Source organism: Pseudomyrmex gracilis, unplaced genomic scaffold, assembly GCF_002006095.1.
Source record: "Pseudomyrmex gracilis isolate BER0280 unplaced genomic scaffold, ASM200609v1 scaffold_268, whole genome shotgun sequence".
Taxonomy (NCBI): domain Eukaryota; kingdom Metazoa; phylum Arthropoda; class Insecta; order Hymenoptera; family Formicidae; genus Pseudomyrmex; species Pseudomyrmex gracilis.
In genome coordinates, this window is record NW_018020852.1 from 110,666 (window position 1) to 133,939 (window position 23,274).

General features: G+C 41.0%; 2 protein-coding genes across 2 annotated transcripts in view; one reads left to right on the forward strand and one right to left on the reverse strand.

Annotated features, from left to right (window-relative positions):
- Positions 1–21,024, reverse strand: part of LOC109859555 — a 116,358-nt gene extending 95,334 nt beyond the window's left edge. Inside the window, exon 1 of the mRNA XM_020437911.1 lies at positions 19,789–21,024. The gene's annotated coding sequence lies outside the window, so the exon portion shown is untranslated. The remainder of the gene's footprint in view (positions 1–19,788) is intronic.
- Positions 1–23,274, forward strand: part of LOC109859559 (dopamine N-acetyltransferase-like) — a 101,921-nt gene that overhangs the window by 27,418 nt on the left and 51,229 nt on the right. The window lies entirely within an intron of this gene.

Genomic DNA, 23,274 nt, shown 5'->3' on the forward strand with positions numbered 1-23,274 from the left:
TTCTGAGAACTCAACTGCAATATATTCGACACGTTCCATTAAGCGCGTCTTTCGCGCAAAGCAGATTTTACATTTTCACTTATATCTGAATACGCCAAGCTTTATCATTTTAATGAAACATTCGCGCGTGCGAGACTACGGAGAACTGTCTTCAGGAAATGTCCAAGAAACAGCTGTAAAGTGTAGCAACGTATCGCCGCGTGTATTCCTCTCTGAAAACGCTTGGGAGTAATTACCTGCCGGAATAAGTTGAACTGATAAAAAAAAAAAAACTGTGATTCTTTGAGTTGAGGACGTGTACGTATTGAAATACGTTGGTTTTACAAACGCGCAGGAGTTAACGCACGTGTTGCGCCCGGGTTGAAATAATATTCCAAGTGTATCCGATGTATTAATAAAACGAATGAATGCATGCGCGCGCGCGGTAGACTTACCGATAAGTTTGCTTTTGAATTGTACAAACGCGTAACGGTAAGCCAGTGAGATATATATACACGGTAATATAGTTCCTGGCGTAGAGTCTCTGTTTCTTTCAGGAGCTCAATTAGGACTCTTCGGACGGGCCGGTTGATTGGCTCGTCTCGCGCGCGTGAAGATCGCGCTTCCAATTCCGGTTTTTCGCAAAGAAAAGAATGAGACGCGAGGACAGGTAAGTGAGTACCAACGGAATATCGCGGAGTCACCTGCAATAAAATAGTGGCTTGTTGCACGCGCCTGTGTGAAATACACACATGAGCGAGAGACAAGAATATATGTGTGTGTATGTGTGTGTGTGTGTGTGTGTGTGTGTGCGCGCGCGCGCGTAAGTTCGCTCGCGAAGGAAGAAACCAAGTACACTTATACATATACATATCCGATACGTTATTCCTCATACAGTTAAGTCTCGAGATATTTATCACAATTAGCCACGTGTCCAGTCTTGAACTCACACCGCGTATACGATCCGAGCAATTTTCCTGTTCCCGGCAGTAAAAAGGACGACATATCGAGGAACACTGATACCGCAGAATTCCGGTATCCTGAAAAACGGTTATAAAACAAAATACACCCGGTTGTTCGATCTTAATTTATAAAGCTCGCCGCCTTTCCCCGGAAGACGGCACTATTTTAAGCTGAATTAATTTCGACTTTTCTAACCGCTTCGACGCTTCGACGCGCTTATCTCGTACAGTATATTTAATCCGGAGAGAGGCCGTCGCGCCTGTTAATGTCATAAGGGGAAAAGAAGAAAAAGTGTACCGGAGAGAGACAAAATGCAGGAAATCGCAAAGAGTTATAAATTTATGCGCGCGATTATATATATTATACGTATGAATACTTATAAACATTTATAAATATCTCAAGAATTGATGCGTGTACTTGTTTTTAATTTTCTTGTAATATTGTATTCTCTATACAATAATATTTCACGCGTTCAATAATGATAATTCAAAATGTACATAACATATCCTCATCTTTACGTATTTAAAAAATTTATATTTATCACATCTATGTGTTTCTCTTTCTTTTAGATCATAAACTCTATATCTATTTTATATATTTCACATATATTTCTCGTTTATGCATTTCTGTGCATTTGAACAAAAAAAGAAAAATAAAATTAAAATGCACCGTTGCAAGAACAAGTCCCGATCGTCTCGAATAAACAATACGTAAAGTTCTTCGGCAAGATTCGAGCTTCTGATTCCGGTTTTCCAGCGGCAAAAGAGCGAAGGAGGCAGATAAGTGAGTTTTAAAGAGCCACCTGTGTGGCACGCGCCACTGTCGGACTAATCCCAAGTCACGCTCCCTTCGGCCCGTCTGGCGTCATGCAGCACAAGGTAGCAGGTAACAGGTACCAAGGTGCATCCCACCGCCATCGGTACATCAGCCGCCGCATCTGGTAACGGCATCCACCTCCCGTCCGTCCTCTCGGGGGTATCCCAAGACCGATGATTACATCTACATTTCCTATAAATACTGGTTGCCGCGATTATCCGCTTCTCCATCTCACCAATTCTTCGGTCTCGAAATATCTCTATTGCGTGACATTTTTATGATCGCGCGCGCGATCGGGAAATCGAAAATCGTTTATTTAATTTTAATGGCTACACTTTACTTAACATTGATATTAAAACGGAGAGAATAACGAAATATAAAAGTGACGTTTGAGTTAATAAAAAAAAAAAAAAATCTTGAAAAAACTCACGAAATGGACGGAGAGATTATATCTAACTGTATATAAAGCTGAAGTAAAGATCGCGCTGTTATTTCGATATATTTTTGTTTACGTATTCCGTAAATAAAGTCTGTTGACCAGATGATTAAAATTGATCCTGAAAAATGTACAAGATATGAATTTCTCGAGAATTGAAACTGCTGCTAAAATACAAGATAAATCGGGACTAGCGAACTGCCAAGTGCAAGGCGAGCGAATCTGAAGGCAATGGTACGTATCACCATTCATTTTTCTCCAATTTGCAACAAGACGATATCGTCGATTCGCGTAATTCCCAATCATTATACAAGTGCTAATGGTCACGCGCAAAAAGACCTATATGGTTACACGCGTACGGCCATCAATCAGCAGTTGGTCCTTAACCGGTTTGTCGCCGTTTGATAATTACAAAGTCAATCGTCTATAGAATCGGTCATCTACCCGCGTAACGACCGGATCGGTCGTCTCGCGCTCGTTCGAGCTCGACTCTACGGAGATCTGCTCTGACGGACGAGGGCAGGGGAAAGGCAATCGCTAGAGAGGTGTAGGTGACCGGAGAGGTGGCAATCGCGATCACGATTAACGAGAATGTGGCAAAAGGGGAAGTTGAAATTAAGCGGACGGGAGAGCCGACGAGACCGGCATAATCGCCGATCGCTTTTTAGTCCTCTTATTTCGCGCTTTGCGCGCTCACAGATAGTTGATTCGAGCCAGAGCGAGCCAGGCTGATGTGACGATCGTGCGTGAATATAGAAAAGCCGACCGCAGACCGCCGCGAAATTCTACGTGGTGCTGAGTAATCTCGATTGCCGCGCCGCGGGGGGAAAGTGCATCTTGCATCAGTACACTTCGATGTCAATCTTATATATTGTCGATGTTTTGTTGCGATAAAATGTGCAAGCGGCACATTCTGACATTATTATTAGCGCCATAATTCTTCGTTCAACGTATCTGAACTATTCTATTGTTAGCATATTATTGATTTATTGTCCAAACCAACAATATACATAAAACATAATATATAATTTTATATTTCCTTTTATAAACAGAAATAAGCTCTAAATTATCAGAAAATACAAATTAAATGAAAATGAACCTAAAACATTCACTGATATATGTGAAAATTTTGAAGATGAAACAACTTCACGCTTAGTTTGGGACGTTCCGATCTTTAGTTTATTTTCATCATTCTCAGCTAAAAACTGAACGCACATTTTTTTCACTTTCAAATTCTCACGTACATCATTGAATGTTATAGCTTTTTAGGTTCATTTTAAATTCGTTATTTCTTTTATTATTAATCTTTTATATGAAAAACGTATGTAACTTATTTTCATTTTATGAGAAAGTGTTTTTTTTACACTCGATTGTGCATAGACGTCGATGCGCGCTCGATTTTTATCAAAGTCTTATCCACGCGCGCTAACGGTAAACCGCGAAGAACGAGTATAATCGATAGATTCATTGCGCGACTTTTCCCCCTGACTTATCGTCACGACAATGCCCCGCGATCGTTCAGATATGTAATCGGGACTGAACTGTAACACACACGTCTAACACCGCGCACGCATACGTCTCTTTTCCTCGAGAAGACGTCTTTCTCGGAGGTTGGTGGGTTTTTTTCTCTCTTTTCTCTTTCCTCTGTAATATCCTATCTTCATCCGATCGCAACCCCGCAAACGTCCTCGGACGTCCCGGATGAAACGTGTGCGCGCACCTGCATCAGAATGATGATTGCACGCTCAATGCACGTGAGCGCGATTCGTATAAATCACCGCGAACGATATCTCGAAAATTGTGACGCGTGACGACTGTTGAACGCGAACTAATGAGATGTTATGTACGTGGGAAGAAATGAAGAAGAGGTAATAAAATTGCGATATACGCGTGTATACACACAAACAACCAATTAACGCTGCATTTAACAATACGTGCGATCGAGTCGTTCCGGCGAGATGATGAATCGATTGGAGCGAGATTCTCGTGAAATTGGTTTCTTTTTCTGCGACGTATCCGCGCGAAATTCGCCGCGACGTCTGAAAAATCACGACGACGTCAAACGGTCCTATTATAGCTTGCCAGTTCAGTCGCCTTCTCTCTCCAGTTGCCGATACGCCTACTATACGCGAGTGCTTGGCCGCTGCTTGCAGTCAGTGAAGGTCCAGGCCACCTTGCATTTTTCCGATCATCGCCCGATAACCGCGGTGCCGCCGCGCAGTTTCTTACACTTTCACGATCTTCGGTCGGGAAATCAGAGAGAGACAGCGAGGTATAGTAGCGCGCGCGCGCGCGCTCTCGCAGAATACTAAAAGCTGATATACGTACGTCGGCTAGAACTGCTGCTTTGTTTCTGTCGCGCTACGGAAGTTGTAACAATTTTTACGAAATCAGAATCGCCGATCGCGGCTTTTCAGCAGTTTCTTTTTTGATTAAGGCGATTGAAGCGTTTTTGAAATCAAAAATATTTGTTTATATTCTTACAAACAAACAAAATTCTTTTGATTTTTTGTTAATCTTCTGAAAAAGTGGATAAAAAATTGTTTACATGAACACGCGTGAACAAATAAATGTCGAATGTTATTATAAATTTGCATTACAACAACAGAATTTTATATTTACGGGATTGAGAGGCGATGTGGAGTATCGTGGAGGTCGGACGAACGAAAAGAAGTTGAAAATAGGTGTTACGTTGTGTTAAAAGCGTAAAATAAGGATCAATATACATTACGAGCGTGAAATAATCTCTCTGGGAAAAGAGACGTATAGTTCTCTCTCTCTCTCTCTTTCTTTCTCTCGATGTGGGCGTCATCGCGGGGCAGCTGATTGCAGAAAAGCAGTCGCTAGGAAAACAGCGGGATTATATCGATAAGGAAGAGAATCGAAGGCGAGAAGAAAAAGAAAAAAATAGCGGAGGAGTGGGGGAAAGAAGGAGACCGGCGTGTACAATTGATTGGTCCTGGCACATCCTGCCCCCGCGTTCTCCGCCGCTCTTCATGAGAAAGTCGTCCACCCCAGGTATCGCTCTCTTTTTGTGCTGCTCATCTGCTTCTACCATAATCGGCTTTCTCGCTCCCCCCCCTCCCCTTCTCCTCCTCTTCTTCTCCGCCGTTCCATTCCCGCTCCGTTGTGTTTACGACAAACTAATATCTATCTATTCACCTGCTTCTGTATCCAGAATTCTTCTGTCAGCGAAGATACGAGACGACCAGTATAGAAAGAGAGCGAGAGATAAAATAAAAACGAATACGGCTTGAGAGAGATTGAGAGAAAGAATGAGAGAGAGAGAGAGAGAGAGAGAGAGAGAAACGAATCGATTGCCGGTCAAGCATTGCCGGTGCGCCGCCAAGTAACTGGATTGATGATGACCGACTTTACTCGCCGCGTGCCAATATGTAGTCTATGATCGTCCGAGCCTCCAGAAAACGATGCCGGTCCCGTCTTGTCTGTTATTTCTGTTACACCGTGATTTATCAGTCACAACCGGCTGTTTTCGCGAATGGGAAACATTTTGTCCGCGGTCAAGTTTATATATCGCATAAACGCGAATAAGAACAAATTTTCTGTTCTGCTCGCGTACTGCCGTGTTTTTTTACATTTGACCCATATAAATTCTCCAAGTGGTTTATTAGAACTCTCTTATCGACTCTCTCGTCGCGAGAACTCTTATTGAGGCGACTATTGAGCGAAAAAAGAAGCAATTATTCCCACAGAAGTGCGAGAACGTTTACAGGATCAATTGCGCCGTTTTGCGCTGACCACGAATAAAAGAACGAGAAGATTCTGTTCCTCTCGCGTCATAAACAAGCTAGCAAAACCGCTAGTTAGTTGCGACGCGATTGGCGGCGAGTCGCAAGAAAGAAGACGGGATGTCCGCCTTTGAACAGAAGCTTTCGGCATCCGTGAAATGTCGCAGCTCGAGATAGCAGTTCCAGCACGTTATACGCACGGCGCGAATTCGTCACGCGGCCCGAAAGAAGCCGATCTCGTTGCTTTCGCCAGTCCTTTCACTATTTTATAACCCGCAGTTGTAACAATCTTTTTTGAAACGCCGCCTGCTTTTTTCACGATTAGAATAAGAAATCTCTGTCAGGTGTGTGTGAAAGAAAGTATACAAAGTTTTTGATAGATTATTAGGGTCTTCGGTTATATAGACGATACGTGACCGACAGGTATAAGTAATAACGTAAGTTTGTGAAAGATAAACATGTATCTACATGTATAAAAAACATTTTAATTTCTTACACAATTTAATTCGAATTTGTTTCGAAATGTTCGAAGTAATTATTAGAAAAATTTATTTTTAATCGATTTTTTTTTGCAATTCCAACGGATTTCGATCTGCTCGGATATCGACTCCAATGCGCATTCAAATCACATGTACGCACACCAATCTCCACGTTCGTGTTGCAGTTCCGTGCAACACCTAACTGCTCGGAGCTTACATCGTAGAAGCGAAATAAGCGCTTCTATCCATTGCGAGGGCGGCCTTCGCCCGATAATCTCGTGTTGCCGCGCGCGCGCGCACACACACACACACATCCTCGAAGCAAATTCACGTGTGGTATACGTATACACGCACGTGGAACACAATCGCACGCGATATAGGTACGCACGAACTCTTGCCGCGCCGTCGCGCACGTACGGCGATGCAGATGCAACGTAGATCGGAGCACACACGTGCGTTACGCTCTAAGTCGCGCGTGGATCGGCCATGCCACCGGTTCGCCGCGTACGTGTGTACAAGACACACGTGAACGTACGTGGATACGTTCGTGCCGGAGGGCATCACTCGCCCGGGCACTAGGAAGAAGTCCCGGTCCCGAGCCGATAGTCGAGAGATCTCGAGTGGGACGCCCCCTCCCCCTTCTCCGAAGCCACGGAGTTGAAACAATACCCTTGCACGCGCCGATAGAGGCATTTTTTCTTTCAATCGGGCTATCGCTTCTCTATACATTATGACGTTACGTGTTAACGGTGCAGGCAGTTGACGTGACTTCCTATGTTATACGCAAAGAGGATGATCTTCTTCTCGTTGCGGTTTACATCTTTTGTTAAATTACAACTTGTAACTGTACACGATGATTGAAAAACCAGTATTATACACAATCAGAGACGCGACTTTACACGGTGCGAGTTTATACTCCTTGTAAAATTTATAACAATTGCAATCTGGCGTTAATTTGTGTATAGACGTAGTACGTAATACTCGCAAAATATCTCGATATCAAAAAAAGAAAAACGTATTTAATATCTTAAACGAAATATTTTTTAATAATTCTCCTTCAACTATTTCTAAGTAAACATATCTTAATTACTGTGTATAATGTTTGTATTGAGAGATTGTGGTTTTCTACATTCTCAACAATTTTCACCTTTCACTTATTTCATATCTACGTGAAGGTTTAACAAATTCACACGACTGTACTACTTATTGCCCATCTAAAAAGTCGTGTGCGATCGGCGGAGCGAGCGGTGATTTTTTAGATGTTCCACGGCGCTTTCGTCAACAGCCTTGACGGGTTGATTAGTCGAGAGAGATATCACGGCATAGGTTCTGCTGTGCGCGGCGGACTCGACCACTGTCTGTCTGACACGTAATGAGGCAACAGGCCTTGGGGAGAGGCGGGTGGCACACACACAGGAAGTCGACAAGGTTTTATCGGGCCGACGCGAGCGTTCATTGTTAGCTGAGCTCAACGACGAAATGGGCTCCTGATTCTCCCGGGATTCCCCTCCCCTCCCTCCTCCCGAAATTCAACGCCTCCGAATTTGCCTCTGTTTGCGTATGACCCGCCTGACGGCACAATATACTTTTTATCATTTTATTCTCACGCGCGAGATGGTCACGCGTGTACCTTCTCCTGACGTCGGGACTCAACGCTCTCAACCGACGTCGGATGATGGTTAATTCTTCATTTTCTTCCCGGGGCGTAATTAAAGGAAAATTAACATATGTAATTAGGAAGTACACAAATACGAGTCAAATCGGAGGGAGGAAAGAAGGGCGTTTAGAAATTTTAATAATAAATGAATTCTACAGAGTATAGATTAAAAAATATAACAGTCTTTTTTAAATCATAGACAAATAAATAAAAACTGTGAACTATATAGTTGGAAAATAAATTCTTAAGAAAACTTTTGTCTCTGCATATCTGCTCGCGCAAAAATTCCGACGGCGCTATCGTAAATCTCTTGGCTTGTTTTATCACGCGAGACGAGACAATTGTAAGATGCGATGTAGATAAGAACGATCGGCGAAGCGAACCACCAAGCGGTGCACGTAAAATCAGTCGCGAAGTAAGTCTGACGTTTATAAGGTGTACGCACAGAGGACGTACACACCATGTCAGAGGCATCGCAAGGAGCTTGTAAAGGCAATCACGTACGCGTGTGCATGCGAGTGCACTTGTAATGTGGGTATATTATCTGCAAAATTTTACCGTCGGATGCTTATATCTGTCTTCCTAATTGAAATCGCGGGGAGATTCTTGAGCGACCTTCTGACGAAATCAACTCAGGAAGCAACTCGCGCACGATAAACTGTTTGGTAACATTTATTTTTAAATTCTTGACTAACCAGTATTACGAAGTGGCAGGGAATTCTCTTAATTGTTTAGGGAAAGCGCACAAGAAAAACGTTTCACATGCTAAAACTATGTTAATACAAATGTTCTAGAAACATGATGTAAGCGCAACGTCATATTCTTTATTGCTCTTATTACCTTTTTTAATTTATACAATGTTCTTGTAATAACCTTCTCCACATATAAGGCAACATTTTCTTACATAAAAGTGTTTTAGTTTTAGGTTTACCTTTTTGATTTCTATATAGACGTAAAACGCTCAATGATCGGCACTTTAAAGACCCGTCAAGTTTTCTTTTTCAAGAGTGTGAACCAACTAAAGGCTCTCGAAAAGAAACTCTAAAATAATATGTTGTCATAAACAATTCAAATTAATTCTGTTGTAATGTAAAAAATAATCAAACAAAAATGTTAACAACTAAGAAAAACTCAATTATTGAACGGATGCTAACTGTAGGTTCGGTTACTTTATTATTAATTTAATGCTCAATTGTTTAACTACAAAGATAACAATTTAAATAAGGATTGTTCGGAAAGTAGCGTTTCTTTCAATGAAATTAATAATAATATAAATTTATATATAATAATTTATATATACGGCTCTCTTATTACCGTCTATATATCTCGCGTTTAGAAATTTTTATAAAATCGTACCGACTCACGTAATTTAACTTTTGTAAAATGCTCACATACGATGCTGTTTGATGTTTTTATTTGCGCGATTTCTCGTTTACATGTTTCGGACATGTTGCCACCTACGGTGATGCCACTATTGGAAAACGATACGAACTTTCCGACCAATCCCAAATAATAAAGCTTATTTGACTAATTTATAATTAATTACTTTATCATAAAAATTAATTTATTTTGTCAGTTCTCTTATATTCAATACATTTAAATTCTTTAAACACAGTAACGTTTATTTAGTCTTCTCTCTCTCTCTCTTCTCAGCTGTATATAAAATAAATTTTATATGTATTGTCTTTTTTGACTTTAACATAAATATAAAACACACTGCAAGGCGATACGGATTGCGCTGAAATAAAAAGTGTACAGACCAAAAGAATAAAAAAAAATACGCTTCGATATGGTCGAGGCAAGGTGGTTTATCAAGTTGAATCGAGTCAAGTTTGCAAAATCGCGGTGTGAACACAATGCGGGACAACATCGCGAGGCTGCTCGCAAAGAGATTTGATCTGATTTACACGCGATATCGGCGAATATACCCACGGGTTCGCAAATAATGATGGTTAAACAAGCGATGCATCGGTCAATTGGCCCGATGATATGCCACAAGTGTTGCATTCGCGGTCAACTATCCGTTGCTAAAAGCGCAGCGGAAAACACGATACAACACGATATACGTATCTACCGTATGTATGTAGGTATATATGTAGGTATTCGATTATGGGGAATAAAGTACACAAATCCGCTTTTGTCTCTTTTCGTTCGTTATCGTTTATCCACCGCATCTCCCGATATTATTTCCGCTGCTAACGGTAACGCGACGTAAAATAAATCGCGCGTGATCGATAGCTGCGAAAATCGCGCTCATAACTCATCGCAAACGAGAATTCAACTTTCTCGACAAATGGCATTTAATATATCATACCTGATAATTGGAATGTCATCATTATCGGTCTGTATACTTATACACACGGGACGACACAAGTTGCAAAATTAATTACTCGTTAATTGAATCGCGCGGGAAAAAGATTAAGCCTTGATCGCAAATCGAATGTTCGCGGAAATCGCGGCAATATTATCATTGTAACGTGGTGCCGGTGTGTGCCGATCGACGACGTGTACGTGCCTATTTCGCGAATTGTGTTGCTACTCCCGATACGACGACGAGAAGTAATCGATCAGCTATTGCCGGCGCGTACAGGCCGTTAAGACTCGGGCTGAAAACCTTCGCCACACATGGTATATACGCGCACGAGCAACAGGAGGTTATTTGCTAGATAAATCTGGGCCCGCCCTCTTGCATGCCGCGCTCTCGCGATACCCGATCGGCGGTTCGACCGATCGGATAGAGCAAACCTCATTCACGTGCCTTCACGAAGACCGTATGCCTTCCACCTGATACCGCGGTGTATCGCCAGAATAGCCACCCTCTCGAGATACCGCTTACCGCGGCGTCTCGATATACCGTTCAAACTATTTGTATTCGCTAGATTTGAGAAGATCGATTGATTTGTCTTGAAAAAACACTAAGTATTATCACAAGAATGCGATCAATGCGTGTATGAGAATAAAGCGACTGTACACAGTCTCTTCAATAATTAAAAATCGCTCATTGTAAGAGACGATATATTTTTAACAAAAAAAAAAAAAAAAAAACGGTCACACACATCCTGCCTACGTGGCCGACGCAACGGACTTTCTGTTCCGAGTCGGTTCTTCGTTTTTGCATTTTTGCATCTTGATGCTTCCGGTTCTCTCTCCGTCTTTGCCGTATTCAGCCGGCCGAATTGGAGCGTGCACCGAGTAATTTGCTGGCCGGCTTAATTGCGCGGTTTGTTAACGCGTGTGTTAAGAACTAAGAAATGCTGAGTTGCTTTTTCGAGAATACCTCATTATAAAGTTGCAATTGGCGATGAGTGTACGAAATTAAAATAGATGTGGTGCGTTTTTTTCTCTCTATCTTTCTGCACAAAAATTACTAGTAAAAAAAAGAGGGACAGAATTTATTTGAAGGTAGAAACGAAGTGCTAGTTCTAAAAACCCCATCTGGCAGAGCTATCGGTCACGTGCTACGTCGCGTTCCCTTCAACGGCCGCATTTAACCTATTGTCAATGGATACGCACCTGATACCTCCGCAACGTCGCACTTGTTGCAACGCCCTGTCATTACGAAGCACGCTAGCTAATTCGTACCCGCGCGACCCGTTCGTTTTCTACGGCGATGCCACGTACCGACACGGGAAATATCCGGTTATTTGCCGTGTTATGGGGGTGGCAAAACCGCGCCGGGGCTTTTACGTCCTTTGTACATCTGCCGCGTGCTGTAAATAGTCAACGAGCTTTAGACGACGTGCGACGTGGAATTTCAATTATTTCTTCTTGTACCTGGAGATTTTTTTTGCATTTAAAAGCACTAGAATTAACAAATGTGTCACGAGTTTGTTTGAAAGGGAAACAACTTCCTAAGTAGACGTTAATTAGTATGAGTTTCAAAACTAAACATTATTATTTTTTGTCAATAGAGTGTAATTTATGTTGTATGAATTTGTGATATATATACAGTGTGAAATAATATAAAAATTAGTGCAAAAAATTAAGGCTTTTTAGAAACAAATCTCAATAAAAATTTAAGTTGCGTTTTTTATATTTCAATGCAATTGCATCTTTTATATTTAAATGCGCATCATTTAATTTTCCACTTAAATGCATACTACTCTTTTGTGTGTATGTGTTTATTCCAAATTGTTACGACAATCATTCTTTCGATCGTGAACGCAATTTTCCGCAATCAATTCGCAAACGCGAACGCGATTGACAGAACTCTGTTAAAGTAAGCGCAGGATTGTGTGTGGAATGTACGGGTTGTCGTCAACTCATCGGTTAATCGCCGGCTCTCGCTTATTACGCATACTATTACACACACCGACACGATTACAGGCACAATGTACGCGTCGCCGAACGGACGGCAGAAACAGTTTCCCACGGAAATTTCCGGCAATTTGCGAGACGTGCGTCTACGTCGTGCCAAGGTCGCTCATACAAGGCGCCGTAACACTTTCTCGGGTATGCACCGAGCACTGCCGAAGCGTTTGCGCGGTCTTTTTGAGAATTAGAAGAAAATGATTTGCAATCTCGCGAACGCAAAACACTCGCTGCCGATCCAAGGGATCAAAAACTTCAATTTTTGAGGAATATTAAATCTTACTACGCAAAAAAATTTGCGCCAAAGTAGCGAGTCAAAATTCTTACAAGTAACGAAGTTACATCTATACGAGATCGCGGGAAAACACGGAGCGTTGAAACTTGAAACGCGTTTTCCTCGAAATTATAAAGAATATTTTTCATAACTGTTGACATGTTATCTCAAGAACAAATTGACGAGTCTATTGGAAATTTTGCACATATAGCAAAACTATGTCATTCTTAGACAAATGCTAATTATATTGATAATAAAAAATCTAAAAATTTCTATTTTTTGTTGTTGCAAAGTTCAAAATTTGAGATAAAATTGTGTTCAATGAGCAATTTCACGCATCATTAATTGTAACAATAAAAGTTCCTTAGCTGTAGATTCTTTTTCTCACATTTCTTCCTCAAATCGCAATAAAGACTGTGTCTTATTATTTGAGAAACTTTGCGATAAGAAGATAAGATTTCTATTTAGAACTTATAGTATTTCTATTTGTCACGGGAAGCGTCGTTTTGTTTCTTCACTATATATATATAAATATAAAATACAAAAGCGACTTCTTAAATCACGCGGAATGTGACTGACGCTGCATTTATAAGCTACACGACAGCAACCAACCACTTCGTCACGGAAACCGCACGAAGTGTGGTTCTGTGCGCAACAAGGGGCGCCGAAGATATATGTTACTTCAACGTCGTAAATAGTTTTAAATCGGAGCATCGTAAATATCACATTTGACGTGCGTGCATTCGTCGTTGCGCCGCATGATGCATCGCATGATACGCTACACAGCGAATCGATATATATATGTACGGACCAAACTAAAGAAGAACATTAATTACACGCAGTTTTGTCCGATTAATGCGCTGAATAATATGCAAATTAAGAAAGTTGCATTTTTTTCAATCCACATCATCAACTTTTACATTATCACAAATCTTTCATCGAATTTTTTAATATTGTTTTTCAACACACATACATTATGAAATAAATTTTTTCATCGCGCCACACATTCGTATAAATGTAAATACTCCCCAATTAACTTGGAATAAATTGATGGAAACCGTGTAGAAAGAAACGCAGGTTATTATATATCATAATAATTTAATATTGTACAGCAAACATACATATTTATTTTTCCACAGTAAAGGAGAGACTGAATGTATTTTTTTTTTTAGAAATAAGTTTATTCGTAGTGAATTTATGAGGCAAAAGTCAGAATTTAATTTAATCAAATAAAAAGCGAGGAAATCACGTCTAGAAATTGATTTAGTTCGAGGTATACACAAAGTCATAAAGTCATTTCTAATAATTCAATAAGCGACGCGGCAATAATTATTCCGCTTGTCCGACGCAAGTGACTCTGATTGGAGTTAACTGCGCGGTGTATAAGTGTATACAGTGTGCGGGTCAAGCATGCGGCAAGAAAGTGTATACCCCGTCTGCTTGATTGATACAGATGACTACATCCGACTGATGTGTAGATCCAAAGAAGGCGGTAGGCGAGAACAGGTTCGCGGGTGTATACACAACGAAAAAAAGGACAAAAGAGTAATCGGCATCACTTAAGTATCAGTGACAGGTGTCTATGTTCAAACTAATGGTTTAAGCGGTAAATTAATAGAAAGACAATGTGATCAGAGAAATACAAATTACACATGTAAAAAATTACTATTAATAGTTTTTTAACATTATCTAAGTAAATATATATCTGATTTAATATACATTTTTGTTTATATTTTTGTTTATATATCTTATTTATTTTGTTAAGTATTGCATATATACTCTGTAGTATAACTCTATATTAACATATAGAATTTATACAGATGTGTGTGTGTGTGTGTGTGTGTGTGTAAATGTATATATTAGTCAGTTCGTCTGCTGTGTAATATCGATGGCGTTGCTGTCGAGCCGTTCTATAATGAATCAGAAATTAGTTGTGCATTAACATATCGCACAGGTGGTCAGCCGGTCAGTCGTTGACAGTTTTCCGAATAAAACAAGTTCTCACGCAAAAGACAGATCGTACATTGTACATCGGCTCTCGAAGCAAGATGTAATGGAGATTCAAGTACGTTTAACATAATGCTAACAAACATTTTTACATGTTTAGTTTAAAAAATTAAACTAACATGTAAACAATTTTTTTTGTTATTACACAAGAACCTGTAGCGCAATACTCACGAGATTTGTTCGAGTGAAAAAAAACCTGTGCATGCTTTACGGAATTTCGATGGCAAATCTGTGCCTGTTGCAATTAGAACAATTGATAAAAAAAATACTGTAATGAAAAATCCATAAATTTTGGAAAAATAGACAAGTTAAAAAATCTGATATCAAGATAATAAACTCTTTAATAAGTACCAACATTATTTAGTTAATAGTTTTTTAAAACAACCGTATGCGCGCTCGCGCGAAACGTCATATTCACGTGCGAGCTATTCTTGATTGACGAGTAGAATTGATCGACGATTGTCGTATTCGCGCGGAACACAGTATCTCCCGCGCAAAGATACTTGCCGGTTCGCGGGAAATAGACACGCATAGGTAGAAACGCGCGCAATTGGGGCCAGGTGTGGCGCGCGTACGTACAGTTGGACATGAACGGCATTTGCAAACGCGTTCTCGAGCTCTCCCGTGCTCTCGAGCGGCTAGCGCAAGCGTGAACACACCGCCGCCACTATAAATAGATCCGAGAGAGCTACCTGTACCTCTCTCGCGCGCACACGACAGTTCTGCGCTGCACATAGTGCAGTTACAGCAAGTCGGGAAGATGCGAGGATGCGGCGGCTCCGTGCTGCGCATCACATGCTGCAAGAACGCACGCAGTTGCCGGTTAATCGACCTCCTAAAAATAGACGGTTTGCTAACAGCGCCTATTGACCGGAAACCTATTAATCGGCTTAGAGGTTACCAAGCCGGTAATAGTGACAACATATTTGCGCCAGAATAAACTAGTTGTTTGCTTTCGAGCCGATTAGTCATCACGTAAAGTGTTAACATTGTATAACGACGATAGCAAATACGACGATAATGATGACAAATTAATCTCGTTTTTTATACAAAACGTGCGGTTTTTCCCAAAGTTGATACATAGTTTTCAATATATTGATTCACACGCGCGCGCGCGCGCGCACACACACACACACAACTGAGATCGATACAGAGTGATACAGAGCCACTTTTGAATCAACAGTTTTCCATCAAACTTTTCTCAGAGTAACAAATCGACGCTAATTAACCACCTCGCGAAAAGCGTGCGGCAAGGGATGAGATCAAATCGATCATTATTCAGATTACATTCCGCGCGTTATTCCGATCGATGGTCGCAAGTCGTTTGTCGCCAATTCTCGATGACAGTCCGGAATTATAACGGGATTCTCAGTAGATTAGACGTCTATCAGGAAGCAGACGCAATATTTATGCAATACATATTGATCGTTATTGTTTTATATTCATTGCTCATAAATTATCCATACATCTTAAACAAATACAGTTTGTTTGATTAAGAGAGAAATATATTTCTACTTTTTTGGTAAATCTGTAAAATTATATATTAAATTGATAAAAAAATACATATAGATAGATTTAACACTGTCGTGAAATATTATTCCCAGCGAAATTATTATACATATATATTTAACGATGTTATAGTATGCAAGTTACGCGTTCATAATTTCTCCAAACATTTTATACGGCACGCGTAATAACGTCTTAATACGTCGTTCGTTGCTTTAAAACATAAATAGTATAAGGCGGTAAATGATTATCCAACGCCACAGTTTGCAACGTCGTAAATTCTCAGTGTTCCACACGCGCCGCATATTAGACAATAGAATGAGCAATTGGCCGAATTGTCTTACGATGTTTGAGATCGGATATGTATATATACATATACATATATATATATATGTAACTGAAATCTATAATTACACAACGAGTTGTGAAGATGATAGCATATTCCGTCTACCAATCGAGCGACTTCTTTGCGAAAGTGAACATTATCTCATTCAGATTGAAGACGAGCGGAACGTGACGAGTTACAGATTGCCGCGTCATCGGAGAATTACGTCGCGCGATTCAATCGAGATTTCCGTAAGGAAAAAAAACACGTTTAGATATATATAGTCGATAAAAATAAAATTACGTTCTGCATCTGCGACGTGCACATATAGCGAGAAAGTCATCTAAAAAAAAAAGTCCAAGGCTCCGAATTCTACTGCTGTTCCGAATTTAAAATATCCGATCGCGACTATCGAGGAAAATATGATTTTCCCTTCGATTAAATCGATCGAAGACTGAGACAATTTATCAATCAATGTATTGTTTACAAATATTGTTAAATGAGTTTCCTAATATAATCCGCAACTCTAGAATCATATCGGTTTTATTTCTATATTCAGAAAAATTTTACTGTAGCTACAGCAGAAAATTGGATTTCTCTCCCTTCTTTGTAGATAATATTAATCAATAATATATTAATGTTGAGAGAACTTCTTCTATCTTTTTCTTACGCGCTAATGTCACGCACTATATAGATACGATAAAGATAAATTATTGCACGATTAAATAATTTCTTTTGTTAAATTGCATTAGCAACGTTTGCCGCTACTACTATATGTTTTATTTGGCGTTAATAGTGACAGTCGCTTACGTTGCAACTTTATTGCAACGTCTCGAATCGTCATTCCACGAGACGTGAAGGAACTATTGAAATTCTCAATCGAGCCACTTGCACTTGTGGATCCGCGTCCTTTCTTCCTCTTAGCGGAATGAGTTGTAGGCTTATAGATGCGGAATGACAGTAGGAAATTATGCGAATGTCCAGCTGTGATAATGGTGCCCGCGACAAACCGTCGTCTTTCAGATACGATTGGCTCGGGATTTTGTCGTATCCACGGCTGATGGATGTTATCTATGATCAACACGCGAACATATTTACGACAATGACATTCTCGAAAAGAATATTGTGAAATATGTCTAATGATCTTGAATAAATATCAAAGTCCCGATAGCTTCGACGATCAGTTAAATATGGAAAAAAACTCATATAATTATGATGATAAAGTAATCAAAAGAATATATGGAACAATTATATAAAAGGAAATTATAAATCGTTAAAACGTAACGATTACAATTTTTTACAAGTACTTTGCATCGCTATCGATGTACTTATCAGCCGCTGTTGATAGAACGTTATTATCGGTCTTAATGACGGTTTCTTAGTAGAACAACACGAAATCGTTGTCGTCGTCGCTATATCAACTGTCAACCCATGTTCCCTTAACTGCCAACGACTTTCGGTCGACGATTTTAACGAATGCCACCTGACGCCGCGCAACTGCCCTTAAAGAAGTCAGTTGTCTTGGGGTGAACGTACAGGGTAGCGCGCGGTAGACAAAGGCGCAAGGGTGAAAAGCAGATGCCACTTATTCGCGATTAGATAGAAATTTTTTTTGAATAACGGACGAAAGGAAAGAAGCATCAAGACTGATCTGGTCTGAATGTTGATCGTTGCCGATCTTATCCGTTTGATGCGAAAATATTGCAGCTGACAACCCCGAAGAACCAGATGTAAACCGAATGTAAATCAGATCTTGTTATTTAAGTCATTTATTGTCCATAATCTGATCGTTTTTGTTGCCAAATGGCTCATGTTACAAATAATTCTGCTCGTTTCTTCGGTTTTATCAAAATTGTTCTTTTTTTCTCACAAAATTATGCACCCGTTAATCTCGACAAATCACCGGAACAAAAATCACCGGTACGTCGGAGATCTTTTATCGGAGATAGTTTATCGGAGATAGTTTATCGGCCCGATAATTTTATTGTACGAAAAAAACGATAGGTCTGGCAACAAGCAATGTAAAAAAAAAAAAAGAACAATAAAGCTTGTTCGAGAAAAATCGACGAACAAATGTTCGACCGTTAAAATTAATAAAAACTAATTTTGTTCGAATAACGCTTTTAATGCCGGCAATATTAATGATGTATCTATAATTTGAGAGAATAATCTGATAAATAATTATGCCGTGTAATTATCCGTCTCTACTCTACTTGAGATTATATCGGATCTACCTGACATACGTACTCTTATATTTTATTGCGTGAAACGCGTATGAATGTAGAATCCAAAAAAGAAAAGCAAGCGACTGTCACCGTCAGAAAATATCAAAGAGAGACAAAGAGAAAGAGAGAAAAAGTCAATTTGTTATATTCGCCTTATTTTCAAATATTCACAAATGTGTCACACCGTGTTCATAAATTGCCGAGGATTTTTGAAACTGTTGAAAAAAATGCGTAGACATCAGTTTATTATCAAACAAAGTGTTTTTTTTTTTTTTTTTTAATTAAGACGAACGTATTTACCATACCTTATGTTTTTGCAATAAATCAAGAAAGACCACGTCAGAATTCTCGGTAATTTATAGCTCGCTCACACATGTGTCCGTCTATATATTTTCATTTTCTCAATCTCATATCTTCCTGTACTTCCGCTCTTTCTCTTTCTTCGCACAATCGCGCCGTCGCTCGGCTTCGCGGATCGCGCTCCTCTTCGTTCGAAAATCACCGTCACTTTTTGCAACGGGCAACTCGCCAGTCATTAGCCACGCCGGCAGATCTATCATTATTGCGTACGAGCGGCTATCTGTAATTGGCGAATGTAAACACAGATTGTAACCCGCTGCGTGCGTATGTATGTGTGCGCGGGCTATTGCGTGCTGGTGACCATAGTGCGCTGCTTCATTCACGATTTATGAAGGTTAAATGCGCGTGTAATTTTTCATATTTGTGGCGGGTCAATATCCTCTCGATATACATATTTTAAATAGTCCAGTTCAAAGTTTGTGCGAGTTGAAAGCCGAAATGTTTTACATAAAATAAGTAAATAAACAAGACTCTTCCAACTTTTATCGGAATGTACAATAAAACAATTTTCTTTGTTACAACATTAGAATCTTGAATGATTGCAAAACAAACGTAATAAAACATATTGGCCTTGCGACGTTTCTACGCGATCCATCAGACCGCGATAAATCATCGCTAGTTGATAACAACGACCCTCTATCGTAACGTCAATGGGAGGAGTTACTTTAGTCCACCTCGGTTCTTATCGAGGGAAGTCTTACCTGAATACAAATAGCCTTGTCGTCGTGGTCGTCGTCGCGGACGTTTTCGCCGTTTGGTTATATCCCTCGCTTATCTTCTCGCCGAGCGTTGAAGTCTCTCCAAGTGCGCGCTCACTGAACACCCCGCGGCTCACTTCACCGTTCAGGTATTCCGTCGCACCGCGTACAACAGTCTCTCATACCCGCACCAGTTCCACACGTGCAAATCGTCACAGCACCACCTGACGCGAACTCCCTTGGATACGACCGATTCACCTCGCTACCGTGCAATTCCGAATTATTTAATTTTCAAAGAAATATTTTTCTAAGCGCGTCATTGAAATCCCGGGAACGGGAATCGAAGTTTTCTCGAGTGGAAATAAAATCCCGCGAGAAGACTTCAGAATTCCGACGAAATCAGTGTCATTCTGTTAATGCCGTGGCTCGATGCGGGTAGACAAACGTGGTCAATCACCGTGGATCAGGTGTCCATTAAGAATACCCGGCTCGTTGATCACTGTTGCCGTGCGAAACCTTCCGGATCGCTGATCCCGCTGATCGCGTGGCTGGACGCGTGGTGCACCCGGGTGGGGGCGATGATATGTTGTCGTCTTGGTGAGAGACTACAGGTCGCGGAGTCTTCGATGAATCGGCTGTTACTTTGGACGAAGAAACGATCGGCGATCCTTCAGTCGCGGTCGGTTGTGGCATGTGCAGTTGAAAATTGCCTTCGTCAGGATTGACAGACAGTGCACTCCAAAGAGAAACTCCGTCACTTCTCCGTTCTGATTGGATTGGATATCTCGTAGATGGTATCGTGACTTATGCCGAGTGTTCCATCATCGAACGAAAAATTTCTTTTGAGACTATTTCGAAAAACAGTGTAAACGCACAGATCGATGTCTATATTGTTGAAGATGTGTTGTAACTTTTTCAACTATCAACGTGTGAGTGAAGTCGCGAGCCGATTGTTGCCGAGTTACTAAAAAGAGACAGGTCAAGTTTCGCGAGTAAATCCGTTTTACGAGAGTAACCGAGAAAACAAAACACCTTTCTTTCGTGACAAAATTCGTTCGAGATTGAAAAGTCTGAAATTTCGTTGTGTTCGACGCGTGACGACGCGGCGCGCCGATGCGTGGACGGTGAGCGAGAAATGGGCCTTACGGGGGCCTTACGTGTTCGCCAGTCTAGGCCCGCGCGCGTAACGTCGTGCGTCCTAACGTCGTCTCTACGTTCTACCTCGTGGAGCGTGCAGCAGGAGGCGTGCTGTCCCGGACTGGACTAGCCTGGGCCCGTGGAGTAGAGAGGGCCGGTCGCGCTTCACCTCCGCTTTACCGGTCTCCCTCCACAGTCGCTTTGAGTCGCTTTAGATGCCCCTCTCCTCCTTCTATCTTTTTCTCTCTCTCCCTCTCTCCCTCCCTTCCTCCCTCTCGCCTTTACTCTGTCTCTTTTTCTCTCTCTCTCTCTCTCTCTCTCTCTTACATGGAGCCTTCGTGTGCCGCGACTTACCTGTCCCTCCTTTCCGCCGCGACCTCTCGCGATATCAGTGGACCGCAAGAAAGAGAGACAGAGACAAAATGACTAGGAGGTGTTTAGCGCGGAAGCATAGAGACGGGAAGGGGGAGGAAGAGGAAGGGACAGAGAGAAAGAGAGAAGTACGATGAAAATGGGCCCCTCTCTTTTCTCTTTCCCAGTCTTCCACTACGTATGTTTGTGTCATACCGCCCTCACCGAGACATGAGCAAGAGGATTCTTTCTGCGTCGTGATAAAATTTAGGAACTAAAGAGATTTCCGTCAAAATGCTAAATCTCTTACTGTTGAACTTTAAGACGGAAACACTCAAGTGTGCCGCGCCAGAGGCAAGGTAAAACAACCATTGGACACGTCGTATTCGCAATGCCAATTGACGCGCTTAATGTGTGTCGTATTTTCTCACCTTCTAACAACTCGTGAAGTATATTTGACACATTAGAACGATTTTTCTCCAGAAAGTCTGCTTAAACTTATCTATTAGTATCTTCGAAAAAAAAACAATAATTAGCAAAAGACAAAAGAATGTTTATACGTCGTACATGTACGTCGCTGATTGAAACGTGAGTACTTATGGAGGTCAAACTCAGATCTAAATTCGTCGTGTCGTTAAATGTTTCGTATATGCGGCGACGGGATGGTTTAATGATCGGTCGTTTAATTACGGCGCGCAGCACTGGCAATCAAACCCCGCCGAAAAAGTCCGTCGCAATCGCGCGGCGAGATCCACGAAGTTCACACCGTCACCGTTATGGGAGGAACCGAGAGAGCCGGAACCACGCTTCCTGCGCAGAACAAAACTTTCCTCCGCCCTCCTGCCACCGCCGTCGCCGTCGCTAAAATTGAGCTTTGGACAAAGTTACTGCATACATCGCGCTACATATTATAACACCGACTAACTGCGAATCAGTGTACGTTTCTCCATCATTGAGTATACCGCACGCGGTGCGCAAAACGGAAAGCGCATTAAATTCGACTCACCAAAAATCGATCTTGGAATGAAACTGAAGTAACTGAAGAACTTTATTAGAAACCGAAGAAGAGATACCGAAACGCAATACGTACGTTATAATTCATATACAGACACAATTCCAGAGTTAAATTGGTCTTCATTGGTAAAAATTTTTTTGACGGAAAATTATAGGCATTGATCTTCCAAACAACAAAAGCCTCTGTTATCTCTCACAGAGAACAAAGTAAGGAAATCTTACGTCATATTGACCACGCATGATAAAATGAAACTGCGTTTGAACGCGGACAAACTTGTTTGTAGACAAAACTAGAAATAAAACTACAGTAAAACTAAAAATATTCAAAAACACAGTTTTTTGCATTAAGAATAGAGCAGAACTCATATGTCAGTCACAGATGTATATGCACAACATTTTGACAAGATACCGTGCATTTTATTAAAATTGTATTAAAAAATTTTATTAAAAAACAGATAGATATCTATCTATTTATTTATTAAAAATATCACGGATGGATCATCTGAAACTCTGTTTCGCGTGAAACAGAGCTAACGATGATGAAGATGGTATCTTTTCCCTATTTTTGAAGTTGAAGCTAATTCGCGCATCCGCACCACGCAGTTAGATCTAATTTGCGCTTTTTCTAAAAGAGACCTCTGATAATGAAGTCACACGTGTGCGCAACCTGTCGCACAACCTGCTTCAACGGTCGCGCCGTTAAAAGTAACGTGCAACACCTCACCGCGTTCGCTTTAGTCGAATAGTTATGCACCCCTTCACTGCCCCTGTGTTTTGCGTTCGCCGTCTGCAACAGTTCTAATGCCCGTTCTACGAGCGTTCATTGCACTTGCTGAAACATCTGTGGCACCTGTGCTCGCTAGTAAGGTGCAACGTTCCCGCGTCCGACACCCTTTGCCGCCACTTCGTCACCTTCCCATCCTTTGACCTCGAACTGAACCATCATCCACATCTCAGTTTTAGTTTAATAACACACGGCAGTAAGGG